The sequence below is a fragment of the Hoplias malabaricus genome, chromosome 6 (genome assembly GCF_029633855.1).
Source record: "Hoplias malabaricus isolate fHopMal1 chromosome 6, fHopMal1.hap1, whole genome shotgun sequence".
Taxonomy (NCBI): domain Eukaryota; kingdom Metazoa; phylum Chordata; class Actinopteri; order Characiformes; family Erythrinidae; genus Hoplias; species Hoplias malabaricus.
In genome coordinates this window covers 50776733-50788855 of record NC_089805.1, presented here as the reverse complement: position 1 = coordinate 50788855, position 12123 = coordinate 50776733, and the positions used below count along the sequence as shown (strand labels likewise).

The window sequence follows — 12123 nt, the reverse complement described above, 5'->3', positions numbered from 1 at the left end:
ACCAGCACCTTACCATTAACATCCAGTAATGGTTTGTCTTTGGTCACTCTGAAGACACTGATGTCCAGAATCACAGATTAACCAGCACCTTACCATTAACACCCAGTAATGGTTTGTCTTTGGTCACATGAAGACTCTGATGTCCAGAATCACAGATTAACCAGCACCTTACCATTAACACCCAGTAATGGTTTGTCTTTGGTCACTCTGAAGACACTGATGTCCAGAATCACAGATTAACCAGCACCTTACCATTAACATCCAGTAATGGTTTGTCTTTGGTCACTCTGAAGACTCTGATGTCCAGAATCACAGATTAACCAGCACCTTACCATTAACACCCAGTAATGGTTTGTCTTTGGTCATTCTGAAGACTCTGACGTCCAGAATCACAGATTAACCAGCACCTTACCATTAACACCCAGTAATGGTTTGTCTTTAGTCACTCTGAAGACTCTGATGTCCAGAATCACAGATTAACCAGCACCTTACCATTAACACCCAGTAATGGTTTGTCTTTGGTCACTCTGAAGACACTGATGTCCAGAATCACAGATTAACCAGCACCTTACCATTAACACCCAGTAATGGTTTGTCTTTGGTCATTCTGAAGACTCTGATGTCCAGAATCACAGATTAACCAGCACCTTACTATTAACACCCAGTAATGGTTTGTCTTTGGTCATTCTGAAGACTCTGAAAACTCCGATGTCCAGAATCACAGATTAACCAGCACCTTACCATTAACACCCAGTAATGGTTTGTCTTTGGTCATTCTGAAGACTCTGATGTCCAGAATCACAGATTAACCAGCACCTTACTATTAACACCCAGTAATGGTTTGTCTTTGGTCATTCTGAAGACTCTGAAGACTCTGATGTCCAGAATCACAGATTAACCAGCACCTTACCATTAACACCCAGTAATGGTTTGTCTTTGATCATTCTGAAGACTCTGAAGACACTGATGTCCAGAATCACAGATTAACCAGCACCTTACCATTAACATCCAGTAATGGTTTGTCTTTGGTCACTCTGAAGACTCTGAAGACACTGATGTTCAGAATCACAGATTAACCAGCACCTTACCATTAACACCCAGTAATGGTTTGTCTTTGGTCACTCTGAAGACACTGATGTCCAGAATCACAGATTAACCAGCACCTTACCATTAACACCCAGTAATGGTTTGTCTTTGGTCATTCTGAAGACTCTGATGTCCAGAATCACAGATTAACCAGCACCTTACCATTAACACCCAGTAATGGTTTGTCTTTGGTCACTCTGAAGACTCTGATGTCCAGAATCACAGATTAACCAGCACCTTACCATTAACACCCAGTAATGGTTTGTCTTTGGTCATTCTGAAGACTCTGATGTCCAGAATCACAGATTAACCAGCACCTTACCATTAACACCCAGTAATGGTTTGTCTTTGGTCACTCTGAAGACTCTGACGTCCAGAATCACAGATTAACCAGCACCTTACCATTAACACCCAGTAATGGTTTGTCTTTGGTCACTCTGAAGACACTGATGTCCAGAATCACAGATTAACCAGCACCTTACCATTAACATCCAGTAATGGTTTGTCTTTGGTCACTCTGAAGACTCTGATGTCCAGAATCACAGATTAACCAGCACCTTACCATTAACACCCAGTAATGGTTTGTCTTTGGTCACTCTGAAGACACTGATGTCCAGAATCACAGATTAACCAGCACCTTACCATTAACACCCAGTAATGGTTTGTCTTTGGTCATTCTGAAGACTCTGAAAACTCCGATGTCCAGAATCACAGATTAACCAGCACCTTACTATTAACACCCAGTAATGGTTTGTCTTTGGTCATTCTGAAGACTCTGAAGACTCTGATGTTCAGAATCACAGATTAACAAGCACCTTACCATTAACACCCAGTAATGGTTTGTCTTTGGTCATTCTGAAGACTCTGAAAACTCCGATGTCCAGAATCACAGATTAACCAGCACCTTACCATTAACACCCAGTAATGGTTTGTCTTTGGTCATTCTGAAGACTCTGATGTCCAGAATCACAGATTGACCAGCACCTTACCATTAACACCCAGTAATGGTTTGTCTTTGGTCATTCTGAAGACTCTAAAGACACTGATGTCCAGAATCACAGATTAACAAGCACCTTACCATTAACCAGCACCTTACCATTAACACCAAGTAATGGTTTGTCTTTGGTCACTCTGAAGACTCTGAAGACACTGATGTCCAGAATCACAGATTAACCAGCACCTTACCATTATCACCCAGTAATGGTTTGTCTTTGGTCATTCTGAAGACTCTGAAAACTCCGATGTCCAGAATCACAGATTAACCAGCACCTTACCATTACCACCCAGTAATGGTTTGTCTTTGGTCACTCTGAAGACACTGATGTCCAGAATCACAGATTAACCAGCACCTTACCATTAACACCCAGTAATGGTTTGTCTTTGGTCATTCTGAAGACTCTGAAAACTCCGATGTCCAGAATCACAGATTAACCAGCACCTTACCATTACCACCCAGTAATGGTTTGTCTTTGGTCACTCTGAAGACTCTGAAGACTCTGATGTCCAGAATCACAGATTAACCAGCACCTTACCATTAACACCCAGTAATGGTTTTTCTTTGGTCACTCTGAAGACACTGATGTCCAGAATCACAGATTAACCAGCACCTTACCATTAACACCCAGTAATGGTTTGTGTTTGGTCACTCTGAAGACACTGATGTCCAGAATCACAGATTAACCAGCACCTTACCATTAACATCCAGTAATGGTTTGTCTTTGGTCACTCTGAAGACTCTGATGTCCAGAATCACAGATTAACCAGCACCTTACCATTAACATCCAGTAATGGTTTGTGTTTGGTCACTCTGAAGACACTGATGTCCAGAATCACAGATTAACCAGCACCTTACCATTAACACCCAGTAATGGTTTGTGTTTGGTCACTCTGAAGACACTGATGTCCAGAATCACAGATTAACCAGCACCTTACCATTAACACCCAGTAATGGTTTTTCTTTGGTCACTCTGAAGACACTGATGTCCAGAATCACAGATTAACCAGCACCTTACCATTAACACCCAGTAATGGTTTGTGTTTGGTCACTCTGAAGACACTGATGTCCAGAATCACAGATTAACCAGCACCTTACCATTAACATCCAGTAATGGTTTGTCTTTGGTCACTCTGAAGACTCTGATGTCCAGAATCACAGATTAACCAGCACCTTACCATTAACATCCAGTAATGGTTTGTGTTTGGTCACTCTGAAGACACTGATGTCCAGAATCACAGATTAACCAGCACCTTACCATTAACACCCAGTAATGGTTTGTGTTTGGTCACTCTGAAGACACTGATGTCCAGAATCACAGATTAACCAGCACCTTACCATTAACACCCTGTAGTGGTTTGTCTTTGGTCATTCTGAAGACTCTGAAGACTCTGATGTCCAGAATCACAGATTAACCAGCACCTTACCATTAACACCCTGTAGTGGTTTGTCTTTGGTCATTCTGAAGACTCTGAAGACTCTGATGTCCAGAATCACAGATTAACCAGCACCTTACCATTAACACCCAGTAATGGTTTGTCTTTGGTCACTCTGAAGACACTGATGTCCAGAATCACAGATTAACCAGCACCTTACCATTAACATCCAGTAATGGTTTGTCTTTGGTCACTCTGAAGACTCTGATGTCCAGAATCACAGATTAACCAGCACCTTACCATTAACACCCAGTAATGGTTTGTCTTTGGTCACTCTGAAGACACTGATGTCCAGAATCACAGATTAACCAGCACCTTACCATTAACATCCAGTAATGGTTTGTCTTTGGTCACTCTGAAGACACTGATGTCCAGAATCACAGATTAACCAGCACCTTACCATTAACACCCAGTAAGGGTTTGTCTTTGGTCATTCTGAAGACTCTGATGTCCAGAATCACAGATTAACCAGCACCTTACTATTAACACCCAGTAATGGTTTGTCTTTGGTCATTCTGAAGACTCTGAAAACTCCGATGTCCAGAATCACAGATTAACCAGCACCTTACCATTAACACCCAGTAATGGTTTGTCTTTGGTCATTCTGAAGACTCTGATGTCCAGAATCACAGATTAACCAGCACCTTACCATTAACACCCAGTAATGGTTTGTCTTTGGTCATTCTGAAGACACTGATGTCCAGAATCACAGACTAACCAGCATCTTACTATTAACACCCAGTAGTGGTTTGTCTTTGGTCATTCTGAAGACTCTGATGTCCAGAATCACAGATTAACCAGCACCTTACCATTAACACCCAGTAATGGTTTGTCTTTGGTCACTCTGAAGACTCTGAAGACTCTGATGTCCAGAATCACAGATTAACCAGCACCTTACCATTAACACCCAGTAATGGTTTGTCTTTGGTCACTCTGAAGACACTGATGTCCAGAATCACAGATTAACCAGCACCTTACCATTAACACCCAGTAATGGTTTGTTTTGGTCATTCTGAAGACCCTGAAAACTCCAATGTCCAGAATCACAGATTAACCAGCACCTTACCATTAACACCCAGTAATGGTTTGTCTTTGGTCACTCTGAAGACACTGATGTCCAGAATCACAGATTAACCAGCACCTTACCATTAACATCCAGTAATGGTTTGTCTTTGGTCACTCTGAAGACTCTGATGTCCAGAATCACAGATTAACCAGCACCTTACCATTAACACCCAGTAATGGTTTGTCTTTGGTCACTCTGAAGACACTGATGTCCAGAATCACAGATTAACCAGCACCTTACCATTAACATCCAGTAATGGTTTGTCTTTGGTCACTCTGAAGACACTGATGTCCAGAATCACAGATTAACCAGCACCTTACCATTAACACCCAGTAAGGGTTTGTCTTTGGTCATTCTGAAGACTCTGATGTCCAGAATCACAGATTAACCAGCACCTTACTATTAACACCCAGTAATGGTTTGTCTTTGGTCATTCTGAAGACTCTGAAAACTCCGATGTCCAGAATCACAGATTAACCAGCACCTTACCATTAACACCCAGTAATGGTTTGTCTTTGGTCATTCTGAAGACTCTGATGTCCAGAATCACAGATTAACCAGCACCTTACCATTAACACCCAGTAATGGTTTGTCTTTGGTCATTCTGAAGACACTGATGTCCAGAATCACAGACTAACCAGCATCTTACTATTAACACCCAGTAGTGGTTTGTCTTTGGTCATTCTGAAGACTCTGATGTCCAGAATCACAGATTAACCAGCACCTTACCATTAACACCCAGTAATGGTTTGTCTTTGGTCACTCTGAAGACTCTGAAGACTCTGATGTCCAGAATCACAGATTAACCAGCACCTTACCATTAACACCCAGTAATGGTTTGTCTTTGGTCACTCTGAAGACACTGATGTCCAGAATCACAGATTAACCAGCACCTTACCATTAACACCCAGTAATGGTTTGTTTTGGTCATTCTGAAGACCCTGAAAACTCCGATGTCCAGAATCACAGATTAACCAGCACCTTACCATTAACACCCAGTAATGGTTTGTCTTGGGTCACTCTGAAGACTCTGAAGACTCTGATGTCCAGTATCACAGATTAACCAGCACCTTACCATTAACACCCAGTAATGGTTTGTCTTTGGTCACTCTGAAGACACTGATGTCCAGAATCACAGATTAACCAGCACCTTACCATTAACACCCAGTAATGGTTTTTCTTTGGTCACTCTGAAGACACTGATGTCCAGAATCACAGATTAACCAGCACCTTACCATTAACACCCAGTAATGGTTTGTGTTTGGTCACTCTGAAGACACTGATGTGCAGAATCACAGATTAACCAGCACCTTACCATTAACACCCAGTAATGGTTTGTCTTTGGTCATTCTGAAGACACTGATGTGCAGAATCACAGATTAACCAGCACCTTACCATTAACACCCAGTAATGGTTTGTCTTTGGTCATTCTGAAGACTCTGAAGACACTGATGTCCAGAATCACAGATTAACCAGCACCTTACCATTAACACCCAGTAATGGTTTGTCTTTGGTCACTCTGAAGACACTGATGTCCAGAATCACAGATTAACCAGCACCTTACCATTAACACCCAGTAATGGTTTGTCTTTGGTCACTCTGAAGACACTGATGTCCAGAATCACAGATTAACCAGCACCTTACCATTAACACTCAGTAATGGTTTGTCTTTGGTCACTCTGAAGACACTGATGTCCAGAATCACAGATTAACCAGCACCTTACCATTAACATCCAGTAATGGTTTGTCTTTGGTCACTCTGAAAACTCTGATGTCCAGAATCACAGATTAACCAGCACCTTACCATTTACACCCAGTAATGGTTTGTCTTTGGTCACTCTGAAGACACTGATGTCCAGAATCACAGATTAACCAGCACCTTACCATTAACATCCAGTAATGGTTTGTCTTTGGTCACTCTTAAGACACTGATGTCCAGAATCACAGATTAACCAGCACCTTACCATTAACACCCAGTAATGGTTTGTCTTTGGTCATTCTGAAGACTCTGATGTCCAGAATCACAGATTAACCAGCACCTTACCATTAACACCCAGTAATGGTTTGTCTTTGGTCACTCTGAAGACACTGATGTCCAGAATCACAGATTAACCAGCACCTTACCATTAACATCCAGTAATGGTTTGTCTTTGGTCACTCTGAAGACTCTGATGTCCAGAATCACAGATTAACCAGCACCTTACCATTAACACCCAGTAATGGTTTGTCTTTGGTCACTCTGAAGACACTGATGTCCAGAATCACAGATTAACCAGCACCTTACCATTACCACCCAGTAATGGTTTGTCTTTGGTCACTCTGAAGACTCTGAAGACTCTGATGTCCAGAATCACAGATTAACCAGCACCTTACCATTAACACCCAGTAATGGTTTTTCTTTGGTCACTCTGAAGACACTGATGTCCAGAATCACAGATTAACCAGCACCTTACCATTAACACCCAGTAATGGTTTGTGTTTGGTCACTCTGAAGACACTGATGTCCAGAATCACAGATTAACCAGCACCTTACCATTAACATCCAGTAATGGTTTGTCTTTGGTCACTCTGAAGACTCTGATGTCCAGAATCACAGATTAACCAGCACCTTACCATTAACATCCAGTAATGGTTTGTGTTTGGTCACTCTGAAGACACTGATGTCCAGAATCACAGATTAACCAGCACCTTACCATTAACACCCAGTAATGGTTTGTGTTTGGTCACTCTGAAGACACTGATGTCCAGAATCACAGATTAACCAGCACCTTACCATTAACACCCAGTAATGGTTTTTCTTTGGTCACTCTGAAGACACTGATGTCCAGAATCACAGATTAACCAGCACCTTACCATTAACACCCAGTAATGGTTTGTGTTTGGTCACTCTGAAGACACTGATGTCCAGAATCACAGATTAACCAGCACCTTACCATTAACACCCAGTAATGGTTTGTGTTTGGTCACTCTGAAGACACTGATGTCCAGAATCACAGATTAACCAGCACCTTACCATTAACACCCTGTAGTGGTTTGTCTTTGGTCATTCTGAAGACTCTGAAGACTCTGATGTCCAGAATCACAGATTAACCAGCACCTTACCATTAACACCCAGTAATGGTTTGTCTTTGGTCACTCTGAAGACACTGATGTCCAGAATCACAGATTAACCAGCACCTTACCATTAACATCCAGTAATGGTTTGTCTTTGGTCACTCTGAAGACTCTGATGTCCAGAATCACAGATTAACCAGCACCTTACCATTAACACCCAGTAATGGTTTGTCTTTGGTCACTCTGAAGACACTGATGTCCAGAATCACAGATTAACCAGCACCTTACCATTAACATCCAGTAATGGTTTGTCTTTGGTCACTCTGAAGACACTGATGTCCAGAATCACAGATTAACCAGCACCTTACCATTAACACCCAGTAAGGGTTTGTCTTTGGTCATTCTGAAGACTCTGATGTCCAGAATCACAGATTAACCAGCACCTTACTATTAACACCCAGTAATGGTTTGTCTTTGGTCATTCTGAAGACTCTGAAAACTCCGATGTCCAGAATCACAGATTAACCAGCACCTTACCATTAACACCCAGTAATGGTTTGTCTTTGGTCATTCTGAAGACTCTGATGTCCAGAATCACAGATTAACCAGCACCTTACCATTAACACCCAGTAATGGTTTGTCTTTGGTCATTCTGAAGACACTGATGTCCAGAATCACAGACTAACCAGCATCTTACTATTAACACCCAGTAGTGGTTTGTCTTTGGTCATTCTGAAGACTCTGATGTCCAGAATCACAGATTAACCAGCACCTTACCATTAACACCCAGTAATGGTTTGTCTTTGGTCACTCTGAAGACTCTGAAGACTCTGATGTCCAGAATCACAGATTAACCAGCACCTTACCATTAACACCCAGTAATGGTTTGTCTTTGGTCACTCTGAAGACACTGATGTCCAGAATCACAGATTAACCAGCACCTTACCATTAACACCCAGTAATGGTTTGTTTTGGTCATTCTGAAGACCCTGAAAACTCCGATGTCCAGAATCACAGATTAACCAGCACCTTACCATTAACACCCAGTAATGGTTTGTCTTGGGTCACTCTGAAGACTCTGAAGACTCTGATGTCCAGAATCACAGATTAACCAGCACCTTACCATTAACACCCAGTAATGGTTTGTCTTTGGTCACTCTGAAGACACTGATGTCCAGAATCACAGATTAACCAGCACCTTACCATTAACACCCAGTAATGGTTTTTCTTTGGTCACTCTGAAGACACTGATGTCCAGAATCACAGATTAACCAGCACCTTACCATTAACACCCAGTAATGGTTTGTGTTTGGTCACTCTGAAGACACTGATGTGCAGAATCACAGATTAACCAGCACCTTACCATTAACACCCAGTAATGGTTTGTCTTTGGTCATTCTGAAGACACTGATGTGCAGAATCACAGATTAACCAGCACCTTACCATTAACACCCAGTAATGGTTTGTCTTTGGTCATTCTGAAGACTCTGAAGACACTGATGTCCAGAATCACAGATTAACCAGCACCTTACCATTAACACCCAGTAATGGTTTGTCTTTGGTCACTCTGAAGACACTGATGTCCAGAATCACAGATTAACCAGCACCTTACCATTAACACCCAGTAATGGTTTGTCTTTGGTCACTCTGAAGACACTGATGTCCAGAATCACAGATTAACCAGCACCTTACCATTAACACTCAGTAATGGTTTGTCTTTGGTCACTCTGAAGACACTGATGTCCAGAATCACAGATTAACCAGCACCTTACCATTAACATCCAGTAATGGTTTGTCTTTGGTCACTCTGAAAACTCTGATGTCCAGAATCACAGATTAACCAGCACCTTACCATTAACACCCAGTAATGGTTTGTCTTTGGTCACTCTGAAGACACTGATGTCCAGAATCACAGATTAACCAGCACCTTACCATTAACATCCAGTAATGGTTTGTCTTTGGTCACTCTTAAGACACTGATGTCCAGAATCACAGATTAACCAGCACCTTACCATTAACACCCAGTAATGGTTTGTCTTTGGTCATTCTGAAGACTCTGATGTCCAGAATCACAGATTAACCAGCACCTTACCATTAACACCCAGTAATGGTTTGTCTTTGGTCATTCTGAAGACTCTGATGTCCAGAATCACAGATTAACCAGCACCTTACCATTAACACCCAGTAATGGTTTGTCTTTGGTCATTCTGAAGACTCTGAAGACTCTGATGTTCAGAATCACAGATTAACCAGCACCTTACCATTAACACCCAGTAATGGTTTGTCTTTGGTCATTCTGAAGACACTGATGTCCAGAATCACAGATTAACCAGCACCTTACCATTAACACCCAGTAGTGGTTTGTCTTTGGTCATTCTGAAGACTCTGAAGGCTCTGATGTCCAGAATCACAGATTAACCAGCACCTTACCATTAACACCCAGTAATGGTTTGTCTTTGGTCATTCTGAAGACACTGATGTCCAGAATCACAGACTAACCAGCACCTTACCATTAACACCCAGTAGTGGTTTGTCTTTGGTCACTCTGAAGACTCTGAAGACACTGATGTCCAGAATCACAGATTAACCAGCACCTTACCATTGACACCCAGTAATGGTTTGTCTTTGGTCATTCTGAAGACTCCGAAGAGTCTGATGTCCAGAATCACAGATTAACCAGCACCTTACCATTGACACCCAGTAATGGTTTGTCTTTGGTAATTCTGAAGACTCTGATGTCCAGAATCACAGATTAACCAGCACCTTACTATTAACACCCAGTAGTGGTTTGTTTTTCTGGGCATGCCTGTTTGGTCCTGATGGACTGAGGGAGGAGAATCCCTGGTTCTTAAATCTGATTGGAGGTTTCTATTGGGTTTTCAGAGAGTAACCTCCCTGAAATGATGATATCACATATAATTAATGACATTTAAGAAGACAAAGAATCTTTGTCTGAATCATGCCTTTGAAATTATGACCCACAATATTACCAGCACAATCCTTCTACATGAGTTTCTCACATGAGCTCAGTTATTTCAAGATCGCCTAGAGGAAGTTAATTACATTTGATAGTGATTAATTAGGATGCAAAATAAAAGATTCTGTTAACACAATGTAATATCACTCGACTAAACATGATGTTTTACACAATTCTTCAGAAAATGGCGCACACACAAATATAACAGACAGCTGCTAAATGTCCTTTTAATTACATTATTATAATTACATTTCTTAATACATTTTACACCATTGTACACCATCTGATAAACTTGAAAATTATTTTATAAACCACTGGGAATTAAGGAAGGTTTGATCCTTTAGTTTAGTCTTTAATAAGCCACTTTACAAAGGGAAAAGTTTCATTTATACATTCTCTGACTTTGGGGCTTTTAAAGCTGAATTCCTTTCTTGCCCCTGGAGACCTTGTGCCATAAACAGAGCCTGGAGTGTGTTTTTATGATCCCTGTCCCAGATGTAGGTGCTATCTCAAATAAATAAATAAAGTTAAGATGGGGGAAGGAAGTGGAGATCCTGAGAGTGACCAGGCTCAATTTCTGAAGATTAAAATCCCAAAAGTCAAATTCCTTATGAGAGAAATTAAACCACATTCATCGTACCACACCATTAAGAGAAAACCCCAGTGTAGTGCACCACAGTGATTACAGAGAATACTGCTGAGATTACAGAAATACAACATCAGTGTTATGTACCAGGACACTTAATTCATCCAGCAGACACTCAGAAGAGTCTGGAATGGGACACTGTGGGTTCTGTTGAGGCTGAAATTGAGACCGTAAACATGCTCCAATATTTGCACACATCAGGGGAAAGGCTGCAAAAAAAAGGATGAAGCAGAAAGAAACAAACACTATAATCCATGAGAAAGATTATACTATAGGATTGGCCACAGGACACGAGTGGATGGATGAGCTGAGAACATTCCTTACTCTGCAGAATGAGCTTAGTGTACAACATGGTGTAACATTCTGGGGACAGCAAGCAGTTGTTCTTGAATGTATTGTTGAATATATTGCTTTATCTCTGTGTTAAAAGAGATATATTCCTCTGTTTGAAGAAAAAAGGGAAGGAACAAGAGGAAATACTGTCTTTAGTTGTGGCAGGGACCAGACTGAGTGTGACACTCTGCTGTGTACAAGTTTAAACAGAAAGTCAGTAAAGTAGCTCTGAGGGACTGAGCTCTCATGTCTGACTCTATAAGTTGATATTCCAGTCTCAGTGCAGTGAGACAGCATTAACCAGCTGAGATCTGCCTCCACCTGCTCAGTCTAATATCTAATGAATGATCAGGCTCTGATTTATTACCCACTGTGAAAGCACTGTGGAAATGGACTGACACCTTGCAGCTGTATGTGGCTGGTGCTACTAGAATTCAAGCAGCATTACTGACACTCAAAGAGGGTGTAGGAACAGGAAGAACTACCAAATGTGTAAGACAGAAGAATCAGGCTGTCAGTTTGGGAGAGTGA

At 41.4% G+C, this 12123-nt stretch overlaps 1 protein-coding gene across 1 annotated transcript in view; it reads left to right on the top strand.

Moving 5' to 3' along the window:
* The window catches only part of LOC136699839 (stonustoxin subunit alpha-like), a 66560-nt gene that overhangs the window by 9174 nt on the left and 45263 nt on the right, over positions 1-12123 (top strand). The window lies entirely within an intron of this gene.